The sequence below is a fragment of the Corvus moneduloides genome, chromosome 2 (genome assembly GCF_009650955.1).
Source record: "Corvus moneduloides isolate bCorMon1 chromosome 2, bCorMon1.pri, whole genome shotgun sequence".
NCBI classification, from domain to species: Eukaryota; Metazoa; Chordata; class Aves; order Passeriformes; family Corvidae; genus Corvus; species Corvus moneduloides.
This window is the reverse complement of record NC_045477.1, coordinates 71,852,344-71,873,561: the sequence shown is the minus strand read 5'-3', so window position 1 is coordinate 71,873,561 and position 21,218 is coordinate 71,852,344. Positions and strand designations below refer to the sequence as shown.

Here is a 21,218-nt window from a genome sequence, read left to right as displayed (position 1 = left end):
CTATGTAACACCCCTTGTCTGTTCTGTTGTTGGATGTTCTATGGTTGCTCCACCCTGAGCAGTGGGGTAGAAAACCACTTGTCAGAGACTTTGCTTTGCTCTTATGGGTCCCTTTTTTTTTGTCTCCAATAAACCCATTCCTGTCCCCCCGAGAAGAGTCCCTCGTTGCTTCGTCTCTCCTTGGGCCTTCTCCATCGGTGGCTAAAGCGAGCCTTTCCTGGACCTCACTTAGTCTCCCACTCTCCCTCGGCACCTGTCCTCTGTTACTGTGGCACGCAGGGCTATTACCCGGTGCCCGGCCCCTGAGTCAGCCGCTGGCATCACGGCATCAAGACCTGGCCAAGGGTCTCAAGGCATGGAGCCAGGACCAAATGTTATGCACTGTGAAGGTGGCCAGTTGGCCTTAAGGGAGTTACTCCTTAGAACAAATGCAAGCCATTCTATAGCACATAGCCTGTAGGGCAGGATGATTCCTGGGAGTGGCTATACTAAGCAACGTATGTGTAGCATACGTTGTCTACATTCTTGCAGAGGAAGTGGTAAGAACCGCTCAAGGCTTGATAACACAGTACAGCACATCTATCTCATGTCTGAATCCTAACAAATTTCATATTTTCCTCTGTTTTGCCTGTACTACCTGACAAATGCCTCTCCTCATATGTTTATGGGATTTAAATCCCATAGGAAAGGCCTGGAATCCTCATATCCTGTTTCTCAAATGAGCATTACCTTTTACACAAAAAAAAGAGTCAACATCTCTCCTGTTTTTGTCAGAATAAAAACGCTAACAAGGAATATTATACTCACAGCTGGCTTCAGGATTATGAATGCCAAATGGATGTGTGTATCCCTTCCAGTCTGAACATACGCACTTAATATAAAAGATAAGGTTACCACCTTCTCCATGGCATTTCTCATTTAACAACCTGTACATGTACAGGCTTTTAGGCACATCTTTCTTCCTGTGGACTGGATAAGTAGCAAAATTGCTTGAAGTTATAACTGTAATGCTAATCTTATACCATGTTTCTGATTTCAACCAGTAAGTTTGCTATTAAACTATTTTGAATAGTGTAAGAATGATAAATTTTAGACTGCAAAAGTAGATTAGATGATAGACTTATTTTCCATTTTCATTGCATGTCTAAGTTACAGTAAACAAATAATAAACTGTGTGGAGAAGTGCCAGATAATTAACAGCATTCACCCTGTACATCTCTGAAAGCTGAGTGTGGAAGCTCATGGAAGTGCATTCTTGCTTATTTTCTCCTGAGCAGCCCCTTCTGACAACTGTCAGAGGCAAAATAGGAGGGTATTTTGTCTGAAGTAAAGCAGACACTGTAAATGTTCCTAATAGACCTGCAGAATTGTAAAACCATGAACTGTCCAAAGAAAAAAAACTGGTATAAAAGAAACTGGTGTACCTGTGGGGTATTGTTATAAGAAGTACAGTTTTAGATTTTTCAGTCTACGTTCTTACATTGGCACTCTCCACCATCTTCTGTTTGACAGAAAACAAGTATACCCCACAGGTCTTCTATACCAGCTAACAGACTTGTCTTGTGTTTTGCCAAGTTAAAAGCTCATTCTATTAATTTCAGCAGAAGTCTATTGCCAGGGATTTCTCAGGAAGTCATACAAAAAGGTATTACATGGAAAAGGAGGGATGAAACATTTTAAATAAATTTATTCAAAATTATTTCAGAACTGACTTTTGTTTGAAATGCCTTGGAAAGATGTTGGATTATTGTCACATAGAGATGTTCCTGTTAAACAGGAGGTGATATTGGATGGCTGCTTTTATATGGTACTACAGATAACATCTAGTTACAAAGCAGGAGTAATGGTCTACACCAAGGACATAAACTGCATGTTTCAAACCTATAAGTAAGGTGCTTGGAGACGAAAACCGAACTCAAGACCTGCATGGTATTTCCATGAAGCCTTTCTCTACAGTGGGGAGCCCTTTACCAATATGGCCACCAAGTTGAATAGAGGGTGGGAACAACTTTGGTTTTTACAGCCTGGAAAAGGCTTCAGGGAGACCTAATTGTGGCCTTCCAGTACCTGAAGGGAACCAACAGGAAAGATGGAGAGGGACTTTTTTGTAAGAGCATGTAGTGACAGGACAAGAGGAAAAGAATTCAAACTAAAAAAAGAAGGTAAGTTTTAATTGGATATTTGAAAGAAATTCTTTATTGTGGGGGGGCCCAGAGAAGCTGTGGGTATCTTGTCCCTGGAAGTGTTCAAGGCCAGGTTGGATGGGACTCTGAGTACCTTGGTCTAGTGGGAGGTGTCCCTGCACATGGCGGTAGAGTTGGAACTAGATGACTTTTCAGGTTCTTCCAACCCAGGCCATTCTATGATTCTATGATTCTATGATTCTGTGATTCTGTGATTCTGTGATTCTATGGGTATTGGCACTCTGCAAACACCCCAATATCCTGCTCCCAGGAAGAAGGTTGTGAGCTTTACAGAGCTTTATGTTTTCATAAGAAAAACAATATATTACAATTACAGGTGTCATTAGAATAAATCACATTGAAAATATTTCCATGACATGAAACAGGGCTTTAGGGCAGTTAGAAGCTAACAATATTATTTTATCAGGTGATACAGTGCTGATGATTGCAGAAAATTTAAGAAGGTAATTTGTTAACAAAACATGAAAATTACTATCTTCAGAAAGAAACAATATTTTGGGAATATTTTGTTATTATTGACTATGAATCCCATTTAGCAATCTGTACTTGCTAAAAAGTTGTTGTCAAATGCAGTAATTGAGGAAAAAAATGAACTAAATTGAATAAACCTAAATGATAATTCTGTCTTTAACAGACAGTGTAAACAGTCCAGAGTGAAGGGAACCTCCTAGCCCCAAGAATTACACAGTTGTATTGGTAAAATTTCAAAAGCAGATGAGAAGTAAAATTGATCTTGGAAACAAACCAAGAATGACATCGTCAGTTTAGGGATTCCAATTTACAGTGTAATGTGGAAGTGGTAAAAAGAATTATACAAGCACAAAAGCAGAAGTGGTTGCAATAAAGACAAATAAGTAACAAGAAATTTCCTGGATTTGAAATGGTTTAACTTCATATGCCATTAAATTTGATTATGACTTTTTTCTGAAACCAGAGAAAATGAAGTCATGTGGCTGTGTCTTATTCTTTTCCGTTCCAACATTCTCATACCTCTGTGTACTGAAATTCATCATTGCTAGGTTCCACAGTTAATTTAAAATAGTTGAGCTAGACAATGTATCTACTAATTCAAAACCTATCAGTTTACTAAAATAATTAGTTTTAAATGAACACTGTGCTGGTGTGGCTTTTCATGACATCCTTCAAAGCTGCATATAAAAGTTTATATTATGAACTAACTACTCTCTGTCCTGTGATTAAAGGGCATATGATGACCTCATGAACCACCCTTTAGACTTCCAGTGCTTCTGGCTTTAATATTCTGTGCTAGATTCACAGAGCTCTTCTACAGATGCTAAGCGTTCAATCCTGAAGGCTCCACTTCATCATCAGGTAATTAGTATTTTCATTAACTTGCTTATTGTCAAGGAAAATGAGCCTTGATCATCTAATTTTTCCTCAATGAGTTGAATATTGTAATATATCTATAATTAATGTGTTTTATGCCACAAACGTGTAATGGAGTGGAAATCTGAGCCTGCTCCCAGCAGTCACTGTCAGTAAATGTTTGATGAATAAACAGAGACTTTCTAATGGGAAATGGTGGCGACTTTTATAAGCAGACACAATAAAGACTTTATTAACATACTTAAGAAGCATTCTGGGAAATAGAATTGAATGCATTATTACTGTAGGCTCCTTTTGTGAAAAGTAAATTTTACTGTCCCCATAACAAATGTTTGCTTGTTTGATGTAACTTGTAGTGCCATTCTTTTATGGAGCATCTTTCAGTGTAAATCTGTGATACATTTTAAAGCTACATATTCCCTATAGGTCTATGATCTTAAAAAAAAAAAAAAAAATCCCACTGAAATTTGTATAAGCTAATTGCTTATACACCTGGTTGTGACAGAAAAGGAAATAGAAAGGAAAAAGAAACAACACTGAGCAGATATCTGAAAACTCAAATGAAAGTGAAAATCTTTTTAAAATGAAAATTTATTGTAGGTGTTCAGAGAATGAAGGGAAGGTAGGGTGGAATGGCAGATCATTTGCAATGCCACATCTGCTATAAATAAGACTAAAAATATCTTTAAAATGTATTATTTAACAGTTCCAGATGTAATATCAAATGCTAGAATAAAGACACAGCAGTGTCTCTGAGCTGGTCAGGAACACATTTAGCTTCTTGACTGGCTCCAGAATGGAAACTATAACTGTACTGGTTCAGTTTTCTGAGGTGTGGTGCACACAGCCTGTGCTACAGTCAGTGGTGACTACAGACTGTAAAAACATGGCCTTCAGGAAAAAGGAAAGCCTTTTCCCGTTTAAGTTGTTTTTTGTTTGTTTTTTTTTTACAAGCTGGCATGGTGTTGCCTTCCCAGAACACACTGTATCTGGGGAACAACAACTTACCTAAGCAAGAAAGACACTTGGATTGCATCTACTGCTTTTACTCAGCTAAGTGCAAATTCTGTGTCCTGATTTGCATGCAATTCAGAAGCTTTCTGTGGCATTGATGTACTGTGATGGAGAGGGCAGCAATAAAAAGAGTGGAAGAGAAAGCAAGAAAGGATAGAGAGTAGGAAGCAAATGGAATCTTCTCCTAAAAGAAAATTAGAGAGGACAATTGTGAGAGTAAGCAGAATGGCCTGTGGTTATTGCCTTTCTCTACATCCCTGTCACGGGAGCTTCAAATTCTCCCCACTTTGAGCCACCAACATCTACCACTAATGCTTTCAGTGAGTGGCTCTGATACTCAAAGCCCTTGCCTACATGACTGGCAGGGCACAAGGACAGGCTGGGAAAGGTTGCCATGCTGCCTGTCCTGCCATGAGCAGTCCAGAGATATCTGTCAGGGTCAAACTCCAGAGCATGCTCTGGGACAGGAACTATAGATATAACCATGGGGAGCTGGCTCTGTTTCACACATCTGAATGGGAACTTATACCCTGTACCTCATGGAGAGGGCTCAGTGTGCTGAGGATGTGATGCATCTGTCCTAAGTTAGATGTATACCGTAAGATTTCTGAATCAAGGTGTAAAGAGTTATTTCAACTTCTTTGTTTGATTTTGAAGGCAGAAGTTTTAATTTTATGTTCTATTAAGAAATTTAAAATATTATAATAAAATTGAAAATTGTTTAGAGGAAAAAGTGTGATGGGCCACATGTCATTATTAAAGAACTTTATTTCTATAAGGAAAGCCAGTGCTTTACCTTTTCATTCCAGTTTGGTGGAATGAACATCAGACTTGCCTTTGGAACATTTTTTTTTCATTTCCAATTTTCTCTAGTAGATATAAACTCAGAAAACTCAAGTTTTGATTCAAGAAATCCCAAAATTGAGTTATTTTGTAGATGCATCCATAATTCAGAAGAGAATTGCCTACTTGTGTGTTGTAACCGACCAAATGTAGATGACTATTACATTTACATTTAAAGTGGCTGTTAAGTTCCCAGAGCAACCAATGAAGAGACACTGTCACTTACAGATTATGATTTTTCTCGTCCTAACAGAGATCTCAGGAATAAGCCAGATGAATCTCAGTCTGAAGGCATGTATTTCTTGCCACCTCTTCACTAAGCAACGTGACTCACTCAGAGGTTGAAGTTTACTTGATACTTGATAGACTTAGATAAATCTCCCTTTGGAGACAAACTGGTCAAAACATTAAGAACCTGACCATAGAGAGTAATTTAGAATGTCAGAGGATGAAGATTTGTGACTGAATTTGATCTTTTTTTTTAATTTTGTTATTTTTGGTCAGATGTGCTCTTGACTTAGTACAGCACAAGAATTTCATTTAAAGTGTTTTGCAGGGGCAAGACTGAGAAGAACTTATGTGGGGAGTTTTAAATCTGGCCTACAGTTTTTTTCCAGTGGGCATGTTTTTCATCTCTCCTGCAAAAAGGAATTTAGTCAAATCAAGTTGTAGAACATAATGCTAAGAAAAGTCAGTAATGTGGTTGAAAGCTGTGTTCATTCCACCCAAATTTAGGCACCTAGATAGGTGCCCAGAATGAGGTGTATACTCACCACAGCTTCATATGGGGAAAGACCAACATTTTCATATTCAGTCGTCTTGTGTGGTGTATTGCCTCAGCTCTTACTAACTACAATGGAAATTAAAATATCCTGAGTTCTGAAGTTTTATAACCATGACATCTGACAAGTGTAATTTGATATAAAGGTCACAAAACAAATCTTACTTTATCTGAAGCTTCCAGGTTTAAATTTTTTTTTTTTTTTTGGGGGGGGGGGAGTGGTATGGATAATTAAGTCAAGATCAACATAGAAACTTTCATTATATATTTTCTATATTCACTGTCTGTTGCAATTATTCAGATGAATGAGGTGCTTTACAACAGATGGAAAAACCCAATGCCAAAATCATAACACCAAATCTCTCATAAATCAATAGATAAGATATATTTTAGTGCTCTCTGGTATCATCAACAAGCCCAACTGATTTAAACAGTGGTCTGATTTCCAGCATGTTGGAGAAAAGAAAGGTATGGTCTCTCTTAATGAGTGAAAACCAGTTAAATAAGATTTTGTGACATTTCTGTCTTCACGCCAGTGTCTTTGGTGCAGTCTGGATTGTTTTGAAAATACAGGGAGTTCTGGCAGGGTTTTCCACAACAGCCAGGATTATATTTGTTTTCTCCAGTTTGGTATGTGGCAGCATACTGAACAATATAAGAAATATCTTAGAAATCTCCCCGTGCTTCCCTTAACTAAAAGATTATTATTTTGTATCTGAAGTACAAGAAGGCAAGAAAGTATTTTGCAGGGCAGAGTTTATTATTACCACAGCACATAAAGTTCAGTTACATCCTTTTTTTCCCACAAGAACTCCCCAAACTGAAGACAACGCACCATTGAACATCAGCAGGACGAAGTGGGAGCGCAGCACTGTTCTCCATTATGCTGCTATTGATCTCAATATCTACACCTTTTTTCCTAGTTAACACTATCATTGTGAAACTAATATTTGATCCAATCTTCTAATAAGAGATACACATATTTCTACAGACTTCATTGATCTTACATATATTTCTGGAACTACCTGATATTTGGTAAGATTTATCTTTGGATAAGGTATTTGAATCTTTACGAAAAAAAACATTATTGAAAGTGCAAGTTAATGCCTTTTATGAAAAATATTAATTATAAATGGATGAAACAAACATGGCAATGAAAAACCAAAGTAATATGCTGTTTTCTATTTCACTACAAAATGATAGAGAAGAAAAAGAGTTTGGCAAAATAATGCATATAAAGGCCAGATATCCATGTCCTGAGGCCATCAGACACTTCCCTAATGGACTACACAATGTGTAAAATAATTAATCATGTGGAGAAGGTATTGCCAGGGTTAGAGATGGGGTCTTGAGCTTTTAATGGAAATGCTCTGTGATTGAGCTGGGAAAAAAACTTCTGTAGTTAGAAAAGGAGGGCATCTGTCATACTTAATTCATAATGGTTTAGTAGCACAATAAAATACGAGACATGGTTCAGCACTCCTATTTTGTGGGGTATTAAAACTATATATAATACAGGAATGGTACAAATATGCAGCGAAACGCTCTTCATGGTAGTGTTCACAAATATCAGTAGGAGGAGTGCTTAAAAGGTTAAACTCAGGCTCTCTGGGGTCAGATTTGTTCCCTCACTAGCAATACGTCTACCTCCCTGACTAATCTTTCTGTATATGCTTTAAAAAGAACCCATTATCTTTTCTACTTGCCTGTTTCATAGGTTGCTAAGATAGAGCAAAAATGAGTAATTTTATTTATTTCTTTGTTAGAGGACTGAACACAAGGATCTACCTTAAAATAAAGAAATAATCAAATAAATAATAGACCATACTAGTATTAACATGCAAGTTTTACAGACAAAGAATGGTATCGGGAATGAAAAACTTCAAAGGGAAACACAGTTAACGTTACTTATACATATGCAATCTATCTGTCCCTCTGGTGCAGACACCTTATGGTACAGTCTTTAGTAACATGATCTGTAACCTGTTTTTTTCCATGGATTACCATCCTCATTTATTGTGTGGGATAAACAGTGTTAATTATTTGACCATTTTCTTTAAATTTTCTTGTATCCCCCTAGGTCAAGAAATGAATCTAACTCTTTACTTCTTCTGTGCTACTTCAATCACTCTTCCAACAATTTGGGAGTCCAACATCTATGTTTTACTCAGAGCTTGAACATTGTGCAGTATGAAGGGAGGCTACTCTGTCCTCCCAAAAATTGAACTGAGAAGCTTCAAACTGGTTGCTCAGAAAATGAGAGTACAAACCGCTGAAAATCATACAGTTTGAGATGCTTAGTCAACAAAAAATTATAAGTAGCCAAAAGGCTTGGAAAAACCAAGATGTGTTTAACTGTGCAGGAGATTTGTTAGGGGAACCACAGGAAACTTTTAAAGGTTCTCATCTGAGTTACTTGGTGCAGGTCAAATATACAGAGTAAAGAAAAATGAGTTCAAACTGAAATAGTGACATAGAGAGAATGAGTCAGCTATACACGTGTCAATTGTCTTTGCACTTTCTTAGTATGTTTGTAATAGAAGTAATAGAAGAGTTGAAGTGTGCCCCAAAAGGAATCTTTCGGGTTACCAATAGTCAAATAAATATTTCAATAATCAATAAATATCTGATATTTTCAGTACAACTAATCATTGGATTCAATATATGCAATTTTACCCTAAAAAAATCTAAATTATGTCAGTAGTCATAATTTCTGAGGGATTTTATTGAAACATTAGTGGTTTGATTCCAGTCATAAAATGTAAATTTTATTTTAGGCAGGTAAGAGAAAAAGAATTAACTGGGAAAACATAGTATATTAATATATGCCTATTAATCATAGAAACATAGAAAGGCTTGGGTTGGACGCTACGTTAAAGATCATCCAGTTCCCCCCTTTTCTGGCAGAGGCAGGAATGCCACCCAGTAGACCAGGTGGCTCATGACCCCATCCAACCTGGCCTTGGGGACTTCCAGGGGTGGGACATCCACAACTTCTCTGGGCAACCTGTTCCAGTGCCTCATTACTGAGTTTTCTCACCAGGAGAGGGAAAAAACATTCCCATGTAGCCAAATTTAGGATGACATAGAGTGTCAAGTGGCACCAGTTAGACCAAAAGGACATATGAGAGGAGGAGACAAGAGGACACAAAAGTATTGTTAACTTTGCTTTCCAGCAATTTTGCCATCAACAAACACCTCAGCCTCAGAGGCTGTACATTTCTCAGTCCTGCTGAGTTGGATGACCTCTGTATGGAAGAAGGGATGTACTGGCTGCCATGAAGGTGGCATCTGGAAGTTGCTATGAGGATTGCACTGGGAGGAAAAAGGAGGTGAATAATATAAAGGATCTGTATCTGACTCTAATAGAAAGTTAGAAGGGCTGGACTTCTGCCCATGCCACTTAATGGGAGTTTTGATGTTCGTTTCAGGAGCTGTAGTGTCCGGCTCCTCTGAATTAGCAAGGGCTGGAGCACGGGAGAGAGGAAGTAAATAGGCTGCCCAGAGCAGTAAAACTGTTTGTGCCTAAGGGTATGGCTGCGCAGTGATTTGGTGTGTGTATACATATTCACACTCCCTTTAATCTTGACTGAGTGGATACTACTGAGGGTGAATAAGGCTGTGACAGCAAATACTCCAACGTGGGCAGCACAAGCCAACAGAGCACCCAGGCATTTTCTCAAGCAGATGCCGTTCCCTGAAGCATGTGTTGCTGCAGCTTTACTCAGACCTCGCTGTGTCTCCTCCAACCCTCAATCCCTAAGGCACTGCGGGCACGATGTAAGAATTTGGAGGGGCTTTAGATGCAGGGTCTTTCAACACCTCTACCATATGGCTGCAGAGAAGGTAGCTGATTTTAGAGCATGAAGCCTGTGCCATGATGCTGTTTCCAATGCACTGGTGAAGTAACTAACTGTTGTAACAAAACACCTAGGTGTGAGTGTATGTGCAACTGTGTTTGCTTGAGTTCTTAACAAAATAATTATATAAAGGAGAAGCTTAAAGGACATGAAAGCACTGATGGACCCTTAAGTGAAAAGAGTTAAGGTGGTAAGAAGGGGAAGGAGGCTGCGTGTCTGAACGTCACAGCTGTGGCCCAGTGATAGACGGGCTGAGGCAGTGGAGGCGAGAAGAATGGTCATATGATGGTAGTTGCAGTGTCAAGGGGGTACAATTTATTGAAAAGCAGATCACAAAAGGGAAAATCCTTCTTGCATATTATTAGGGCTATTGATTGATTTATATAGTGCATTTCTTAAGCAAAGCTCTTTACGGAATTACAAACTATTAAAGCTGAGTGAATAACTCACAATGAATAATTTATTCCATGATTTAACCTTTCTTTCTGCTCATGAAATAGCCACAAAGAGATCACTATTTCCTTAATTATTCAGTGAATTTTCCAATGAACTTTTAAACACTATGAACTCATCACCAAGAATGTTCTCGTAATACAAGATAACCAGGGATGCTTTTGGTGCTGATTGTTTAGAGACAACCAAACTTGTGGCTAGAAAAATCATATGCAATATCCTGTGCAAATCTGGTGGCTTGCAGTTCGTGCCTACTACACAGCTCAGTGCTTTGCAGAGACAGCTGAGCGCTCTCTGAATAGGCACTGTTTTAGGACAGAAACCCGGTGGGCTGTGGCAATGTGGAACTCAAACCCTGCTATGCATTCCTAAGTAGAAAGAGTCTCAACATGGCACAAGACACTCTGCAATTAGTTGTGGGTGCTGACAAGTGTGTGTGTACGGAGATCCAGGACCTTGTGGAGATGTGGAGTGCCAGGATCTTGTGGAGATGTGGGAGCCCTCTGGAGTGCCTCCACAGGGGTGTGCAGCTCAGGAGGACCTAGAGATATTCCCTGTACGCACCAAGCCAGCTGGTTAAGCACCCGAGTACTGGGTGGCTTTTTAATCGAAGCCTGAATTCATTGTGACACAACATAATATTTTTTCCCTGACAGAATGAGTAGGTAAAGTTCTGAATGTCAAAGCTGTGCTACCCTCAAATTCATCTTCCATGAATATTCAAGTAAGTACCATGCAAGTCTACTCTTTGATATGTTTTTGCCAGGATGCATTAATCAGTAAATATTGGTAGAAAGTGTGCACAAAAGAGAGGACCTCAAACTGTGATAAAATAGGTGGAGTAGTTGTGCACTGAGACTTGACCCCCAAAACAAATTCTTCTGCTTCATTGTATCAAACATCAGTCATTCCTGAGGATAAAGGGAACTAAGCAGCAATAGGAATAGCATAAGCACTATCCAATGGTTTGGAAAGAGGAGTATGCTTCTGAAAAGAAGTGTGAACTGATTAGGAAATATAAGGAGGATGGAGCAGCAGCTTGTTCTAACCTATCGTCTCTAACTCAGCCATGATTCTTGGAGGCTAGGGGCAGATTCTAAAGTTATGTGTAAATGCTCTCCATCCCACACTTTAGCTCATTTCCTTTCAGGTTATGCCATAGGACTTTTTAAAGCTGTTTCACAATTAAAGTTTCATGCTGCACAGATGGAGAAAAATGAACTTCCAGCATAGCTTTGTGTTCTGGCAGTGGACAATCCTTTTTTAATTACAGAACAAACTTTGAGATATTTTCTTGACTGCTGTACTCTAAGGCAGTAGCAAACAAGGCTGAGGAGCAATGTATTTTGCAGCTGCTACTGAGTGTCTTAGTGCTTCACAGTATTAATACCCTCAGTGGGGCAGCAGATTAATAATTCACCTGTGATCACACACTGCAGTCTTTAAATAAAGTAATTTAAAACAAAATATTAAAAAATATCTATAGATTTTATTTTTTTAAAGGAGATCTTGATTTGGCATAAGGAAATACAAAGTGCTGCTTTCAGATCTCTCCTGAGCTTCCAGACGGAGAGCAGGCTGGCTGGGCCTTTATTTGTCAGTATTGACTCCTTTTGGATCTGGGAGTATAATTTTACTGAAAGACAGCATTAATTACTCTGAGTCCTGGTTTCTTTCAGCCCTTTGGCCACACCGAGGGGAGCTCTTTTGGAGAGATTTCCAAGTGGTTAGAGCCACATCCAAAAGCAGCTATGGCGTACACACATGAGATTCTTCCAGAGGGAAGAAAAGCAGAGTAGTTCTTGTATTGTACCTCCCAGGACCAGTGCAAGCCCCTTTCCCACAGTGAATACAAAGTGAATTTCGGGTTCTCAGCAAAAATGGTTTTGATCTCTAAATCCATTCCTATTTGTCCACTCTAATCAATAAGGTAGATATAGGTTCAGTTAAGGAAAAGGCCAATTACATAACTTAATTTCAGTTTGAGGCAGTCTGGATGCCCAAATTGGAAATATGCAAACAGAGATAAAACACTGTTCTGGCTTTGTTATGCAGTTTAAACCTCTTGTATCAGATTGTTATGCAACTTTTAAGAAAGTAACTCTTATGCAATTTTTCTAAACCACTAAATGCTAATTATGATAATAATCAGTCATTCTCATCTTAGCAAGCTAAACAATCTCTCTACCTTCATGATATTTAAATAGAGTTAGATCATTCTGGATAGCTGATAACTGTACACTTCAGAAGTTTAACAAATATTATGAGCGTAAGTGTGCATCTCAAATGTATATTTATATTGTTGTGCATAGAATAATGTGTCTTCTGGGTCCTACTGTAAACAAGCTGTCAAGCTTAACTGGGTTAGCCTGTAAAAATATCTTTCCATAAATAAATTGAAAACAACCCCAACCCAACCAAACAGTCAAGAAGCCTCTTCTAATGGGCTTGATCAGAAATTGAGGAGAAAAATATTATAACATAATGATGCAATCCTGTGCAGATCGCTTCTCAAAATGTCAGTATTTGTAACTTTGGGATATAGTCAGCTTTTGGCTACTTTTTTTTGTTCTCTGCTTGCTGATGTGGAAAATTCCATATTCAGTTATGTCCAGTCACTCCCAGTTTGTTATTCATCTGTTCTAGTTCACTCATGTCCTGCCAACTTAGATATGACTAAAATTATCCTCAGAGAGCTCAAGAGTGCATTTGCCTGCAACACGTTCAGTGCTGCAGCAGCAGAACAGGATGATGACAGCATCAGACAGAAGCGGCTTAGACAGACAGCCCAGTACCTGAGGAGGATTAGAAGTAATACACAAGAGCCAGAGATTATTCGTGGTGAAATTATAACAGTGTTAACAGAGATCAAATATAGTTTATTTTGGCTCCTTTTCTAAGTATGAAATCTCTGTTGCTGTGGCTGTTTGTCTCTTCTCTGTCACCCTCTTTGATCTACTTTGTTTTCTCATACAAATACTGTATGTAATTATGACATTTATGCCAACCTTTGAAATAAAATCACTCCTGTTTTGAGGGGGGTTACATAGTAGTACTACCAGACTTCTCAGAAACCAAGAGTAAAATGCTCTGACATTCTAACAGATGAAAAAATAATTGGTTTTGTAAAATTTATTCTAGAACTTGCTTATAATGAACTGCTGCCATTAAGAACTCTAGTTTAGCTATTCATTCTTTTAAGGAATGAAATTATCTGGGTTTTAATCATTGGTATGAAAATTCTTTTTTTTAATGCACAAAATATTTTGTTTTCTGGAAATTGCTGATGAGGAAGTCAGTGTAAGAGACAGTTATCTTTTCTCCCTTTTCAAAAGGGATTTAAAATTGAGTAAATAATGATAAAAAACCTAAAAAATCCTCTCCACTGGAGACATCCTTCAATGAGGTGATGAGCATTTGAAACTTTAAAATTACTTATTTGTAAGATTTCTTAGATTGCTTTTAGTATATATTAGACCATTTTCAAACAGAAAAGTTCCTGTTCCTGTATCTCTCTTCAGCATGAACTCATACTGAGATTTAGTTTCGCAGCCTCCTTTGCAATCAGAACTGGCTCCTTCATTGCCTTCATCTTGGACCGCCAACAATGCTGACGCTTAACTCTAAAGAAATCAGCACGCCACCATTCTGACTTAGTAAAACCCTCTGAAGGAAAGATGCATAAATTTGGGTCATTGTAGAAAAGAACTACAGGGACTCAGCTATTTTGGTAACAAACAATGAACCATAACCAAAAAATACACGAGAGAAAGAGGCTGAGGTTTTCACACCCATCTCTGTATTCTTGACAAACTTGAATGCTAAAATGCTTTATTTATAAACATGAAGTTACTTAATGAACTAAAATCACACTTCTTCCAAGTTCATACTATTATGGCTTAAAAGTTCTGTACAGAATGAGAGGCTTCAAGAAAAACATTGTTTTCCTTTGGCATTGGCTGGGATTCAACACCAAGCTTCACAAGTTATACTGAAAGAAGCTATACTTTGGACTGATGCTATTGACATCTTCTGGTAGATTCCTGCACATATCAGCAGCACAATTTTTACCAAAGTGGTGTTGTCACGTACTGCTGTATAGTATTGCACTTTAGAATTAATTCTAATAATTTTGTGCCACTTTTGTTTTCCAGCCTTATCCCTGGCTCCCCAAAAAACTGTCAAAAATGAATAAATTCTTCCCCATTGTTCTCTACTCTATGGATGAACAGCTGTTTGGAAAAAAAAATCTTGAATATCACAACTTTGATAAATACAGATATCAGCTCCTATCCCCTTCATTAGTAGAATGCAATTATTTCTGCCGGTTCAACATATCAGTTATGCCCTGATGTACTAATGTCATTTGACCTCTTTTACTGGGTAGTTGGAATAGGAATTCATCTGCAGTGCCAAGACTCATGAAATGTTGGTGCAATGTCTCCACTCTGGTTGCTGGTCTTTAGATGTTTCCAAAATACAAATGGCAGACCTTTTTCTTCAGACTGCTCACCTTGTGTCCCCAGCTTGCATTACCCCCCTCTAAGCAAGCAGTTCCTTCCCTCTCCCCTGCTTTAAACTTCAAATCAAATATACAGTAGGTGTATCTCTACCCAGACGAACTAATAGAGGCAGGCTGGGAAACTCTGCTGTCTTCTCACTTCCTTTCTAATTTCAGGGTGATTTCTTGGCACATATTTTGAAGGGTACAACTGCAAGCATATTTTGTCTGCTATCACTTTTGAGCAAGTACCTTTTTATTTCTCCACCTCACATGCATCTCCATGCCAACAATATATTGGTGGTGCATGTGAGTGCAAAAAGGAATTACTACTAGGATAAAAACCTGCCCTGATTGTTTCTTCTTTCCTGTTGGAATTTGCAGTCTGTACCTGACATACTCATAATATATTTTATCATCACTGTTGCCACTATCTCCTTTTGCTGTCTCTGCATCTTTTCCTCTTTCCTTGTCCTGTGTTTACATCTGATAAAGCACATACTGCTCCACATGGAGTCTGCTGCTTTTGTTGCAGAACACTAGGGACGTGACCTTAAAATTAAGCTTAGAAACAGTGGAACAAACTAAAATGGGTAAGAGAAGGAGGGTTCCAGACTATTAGAGAGCAATTAATATTGAATAGCACCAGACCCATGCTGACATATTAACAATAAAAAGGAATCATCTGTGGAGGCAAAGATAGTAAGTCACAGAAGGCATATATAAGTGCAGCCTCAGAGCTATAAAAGCCAGACTGACATTTATCACTCTGTGCATATTGGAGCTGTCATGTTGGTCCTCAGATGATCGTGTTACTACCTTCAAGACATTTTTTTAGATATGAGGCAAAGATTAGAGAGGGACTGAGAGAGAAAGAGGTTTGCTAATAAGTATTGGGTGAAATCCACAGAAAGGAATTAGCATTTATATTATTTATTGTCCCTTTTTCATCAACCATACCCCCCCTTCTTCCTAATTTTTTTCCTCCCTCAGATTTTTCTAACTTTGCACTAGAAGATCCTTGTACATTAAACCTAGTTCAGCTTCAGGATGGATTAAAATCAGTTTGACTAAATACTATGTTCAGTGAAAGACAAATTGTACAGCTTCACATGTTATTATTTGTGCTAAAAGCTATTATGTAAATATATGGCTTATATAAGCTTAAGTAGGATGACATAGGAATGCAAAGATTGGGCATACATACAGATCTATTGAAATGATACTCTGCGAGCATCTCCTCTAATAGAAAATTGCTTACTCTCACTCAGAGGGCAGAAAAGAACCATATGTCTATTTTAGTGGTTATGTCCTGAAATGATGCACTTATTCCTTTTATAATATTTTGAAATAAATACATATGGGACCGGTCAGATGTCAACAGTAGCACTGAAAGGAGTATGAATTAGTCACACTGGCACACAGGGCCCTGGAACAATGAACACTGCTCTGGAAGACCCTTGAATGCAAGCCTATTTGCCTCTTAATCCAAATGAATAATTAATGATAATTATCATGCTGCAGTTATTATCTGTGATAATAATATATCCGTAAGGTGAATAAATTCAATCTGCTACTATGCAGAAATGGCAACTCATAATATTCTTAAGAAATACAGATATAATTATCAGTATTAACGGTCAAGGGAAAAAATGGAAAGTTTTATATAAAGAATTATAGCAAAAGGTCTAAATTTTAGTGAGAATGAATTAGATTGCATTATGTTTATTTTTTAGCTGTCATTTCTGTGGTACCAGTTGACAATCTGTTAGCATTTTTTTCTAAGACCCATTTATTAACAGCTGAAATGTGCATTTTTTCATTGCAATCTATCAATAGCTTTTCCATCAGTCCACTGATAGAGAAGATCAGTCTGAGGATCTCAAAAGCATCCATATGCAAATTGGTCCATTTGTGTAGTTAACTATGCTGACTATTTTCCTCAGCTAAAAAACTTTCAAGTATTAAAGCAAAAATCAACAAAACTAAACAAAACGTTAAAAGGTCAAATACACATTTGAAGTTTGTACAAACCCAGCCACAACATTTATTTTTGAAACATGGTAGGTGAGCTGTCATCGAGGCAGAATAGTAGGCAATCATATTTAATCCGATCTCCCTCATCGGGCTTGTTGTGACAAAGAGAAATGGAAGGGGGATGGGTCTACAGGAGCAAGAGGCAGCAACTCCCTGCCCCTGCTTTTTGAAATTGTTTTTACATCTTTTTATTTTGGTGATTGAGATTTTCAGTCATCTAATTTAAAGACTTTAAAGTCTACTTAAGTTGAACTAAATTAATGATTGAGAAAAAGCTTTGAAATTAAAGTTCATGCAGACCTTTAACTCACACCAGGAAGGCCTGGTTTTTCCTTCCTTCTTTTCATCCTATGATTCGAGAACTGTTTTACTCAGGGGAGTGGTAATGAGATGTTGAATTCCTCACCTCTAGGTCATTGCTTCAAATCTGGCACAGGCTGGTAGGAACCAAAATTCATTATCTTCTACTTATGGTTCAGCAGCCTATGTGAAATGGGTTGTTGGTCTTTTGGTCTTTTCAGCAGGCAAATGTCCATGCAGTAATGAGCACTAATTAATTCTGGAATAAGGTTGAAAGTTGTATTTCTAACATAACATTTGGGGATTATTGTGACAATCCCTCAAATCTCTGGCAACTTATGGGACTGCTTTCCAGGAGGGGGGGTTAATTCTTCCATGACTGTCACTATGATTCACCCATTTTTAGTTTCTTTTCAGAAGAAATGGGCAGAAGAAATTGCCTTTTTTTCACTCCCTTTTTCATCAGAAAACAACAGATTTCCCTCAAAGTGGATCCTGACAGGTGACAAGAATAATAACGTGTAAGAGTCAGTAAAAGAATGCATTATTAATCACCCTGGGTTTCATTTAGGCCGTCAGCTCAGTGGGTGAGCTCTGTAGAAAGAAGAGTGGAGATATTATCATTATTATTTACTTGTCCACGTAGGAGTCATGAACCAGGGTATCATTGTATTAAGCAATGTGCAAACACAGAGGAGAAAGCTGGTCCTTGCCCTAAAGAGCATACAATTTTACCACAAAACAAGAAACAGTGTATACTTACTGGTAGATGGACATAGATGGAGCAGTACAGCTATGCCTGCCAGCTTAATGCTTATTTTTAATAACAGCATGCTCTTTATAGCAATGAAGTGATAAAATAGGTTTTCAAGATTTCTTTTCACAGAAAAGAGAGGAAATCTGGAATGGAGAATTAGTAAAGGAAAAGTTACATTTGCAGATGTTAAGGCAACCATGAAGGGCAGCTTGGGGGAAAAAAAGCTTATCTGAAAATGAAATAAAAGAACAAGTCCTGATACTGGCTGTGCAGCCAATAATCAACAGAAAATTGAAAAAAGTAAAATATGGAAAGGGTGAATAGTGTTCACAGGTTGCTATTACATCTATTGTGTCAAGCAAGAAAAGAGACAAGAGGAGAAGGAAAGGAAATACTATGAAAGCACTGAGCTGGCAGATGGTCTTTGCTACAGCAATCCAACAGCAACAGTGTTTATTAATGGTGGAGAAAACAGCACTACAGTAAGCTAGGTAGGATTGGATGAAGGACTTGATTTGTGTTTGAGTATTAGTGTGTATGAAGGGAATAACTGAGTGAGAGGATGAAGAGAAATTCATCTTGAAAAGGCTTTGCCAAAAGTCTTAGAAAACTTAGGCAATGTCTAGATAGGGTCTACAATATATGTGTTGTTAATTTATTTATTTTTACAATGTGTTTCTGCTGAATGAAGATGAAAATATGATCCAGTTATTCAGAAAAGTATTATTGGGAAGTATCTGTTAGAAAATAATTAGCATTTTTAACTTGCAAAGAAGCTAGGGGTCTACAAGCAAGTAGAAGGCCACCAAGCAGAGTTTCTTGTGAAGTGGAAAAGGTGGTCTAAGTTAAGGAAAGTATGTGTTTGAACACCTGCAATTCATTTTCTTATATGAATAATATAAATCTAAAGGAAGAAGAGCCTTTTCATAACTCCTTCCTGTATGGGGAAGAAATTTGTTGTGGATTTACGCAGGATGTGACAAAAGCATGAAGAGAAAGGAAGACTAGTAGAAGACAATATCATGGGAAGTGAGCATGTAATCTTATATAAAGAAATGGCCAGAGAGCTGCATAAAAGATGGTAGACATGCCAAAGAGAATGAACAAGAATGGCCAGGAAGAGGATTTGGGTGTGCCCAGCAAGAACAGTTTCCACACAGGGCAGGGGGCAAAAGGCTGTGTTGGAGAGGGTATGGGTTGAAAAGAGAGGAGAAGAATTACCAATTCTTATTGTAAACAAGCTATTTGATGAATTTACAATGAAATAGAGCAGGGAATTAAAGCTGTACTTGGAAAGGAACGAAAGGTCAGAGGTGACACTGTCTAAGACTAAAGCTTCTAAAGCATATTGTACCATGAGGGGGAAGTCAAAATGGAGTGTGAAGGTTAGGAGAAGAGTAAAAGAAGGGTTGTCTGTGGGAACAAAGGATGTGAGAAGCTGCAATAGAACAGGAGCATGAGGATGGAATTTGGAGGAGACAGCAAAAGGGAAATGTCAATGTCTATGACAGAAAATAGTGCAACCTCTGTAAAAGGGGGAGGAAAATGGAAATGTATACCAAGGTGAGGAAGAAAGGTCATGACTTCTGTTGCCTATGATTTCTTGGAAGCAGAGCAAAATTCTAGCAGAAACAGAAGATAGGAAAAAGGGGAGATTTCAGATATAAATTAAAAGTCGTTAATTTATAAAAATGGTTTATTTATGGGACCGTGGGCTGGGGATTCAGTTAAGGTAGACCAAGGTCTCTAGGAAGGCATCAAAGAGGAAAGGATGAATATGCAGTGGAGCTTGACAAGAGACATTGAATATGGTTCAAGAAAAAGAATGGATAATGTGTATGTTGGTGGTGAGCCAGGAAAAGAGAATGGATTAGTGGAACTTGAACTGAAAAAGAAGAGCCAAAAGCACCAAAGTGGAGGAAAATAGAATAAAACCTGTAAGGAAGAAGGCCTGCTGTTGGACCTTCAGCAGCAACTCAGCCATACAAAGTGAGAGCAACCATCTTACTTGGTGTTAACTGGTGAGAATGAAGGGTGGGGTTTGATTCCTCAGGCTTTAAAATTAATTTCCTAGACCCTGGGAAAAAGACAGATGAAGCAAGCTCACTTGCCCACTTTTCTGATGATGCAAACATTCCTACTGCAGGGCACCTGCTACCTCAGTACCAGCCCAAACAAATCCCCTGTCAATTCAGCTGCCACAAAGATCATAGTGCAAAACCCAGAGTACAACATAAACTGCACTCCTTGATTATTTCATTATATTTTGTACTGCAAACTACACAGTAAATATATGCATTTTTATTTCCTTTTTTTTGAGTAATTAAAATATCTTTTACAGGTGGTGATAAAATGTAACATATAAGATCAATCAAGATAGCAGTTTTGGACTTGTTCACCACTTTCTGGATATGCATAGATTTAGCCTTAGCAACTATTTACATAGATCTTTTTTTTCCCATATTAATCCTTGCCTCTTACATCTATCACAGTTTTAAACTCTCTTTCAGGTAAATCCCGAAGATATCCCCTTATGGGGGATATTTTAATTTCTTTTACTTAATAATGTATCTTTATTAATAATTTATAGTTTATCTATACTTAAAAGTACATTTGGAGTATGCTTTGCACCTGTTTTTTTGTAAAGAGAACTAACTCACAGTCCGTGCAAATGATGATACCACAGACTGTGAGAGAGTCTTCACATAATACCAAGTGAGGAGGAAACAATCAAGATTGATGCACCTACGGATGTAGCAGGCAGGTGTCAGTGGTTAATAACAGTGATTAATTTTAGTGCACTAAAACTGAGTGGTGTCAGGAGTCCTGTGGAGAATCAGGGTGAGTTCCTCTCACTAGGTCTCCTAGGCAACTTCTCCAGTTTTCAGTGGGACAGTATTTATCTTTGTCCGCTGCATCACTGTCATGTTTTATTCAAGCTTGGTATTGTCATGTCCAAACAAGAAACAAAAGTTAAATTTTTGTGGAAGTAACTAAGAAATAAATAGTTCCTATAAATAATTTTTCAGTCTGATACATTTAAGTAAATATGGCATCCTAACAGTCTTACATCCTAGTAGCCTTCCAGTCCTGGTAAGTTTTTTATCTTTTACTGTTGCTT

General features: G+C 37.9%; 1 long non-coding RNA gene across 1 annotated transcript in view; it reads right to left on the bottom strand.

Annotated features, from left to right (window-relative positions):
* Positions 1-21,218, bottom strand: part of LOC116439913 — a 180,530-nt gene that overhangs the window by 42,607 nt on the left and 116,705 nt on the right. The window lies entirely within an intron of this gene.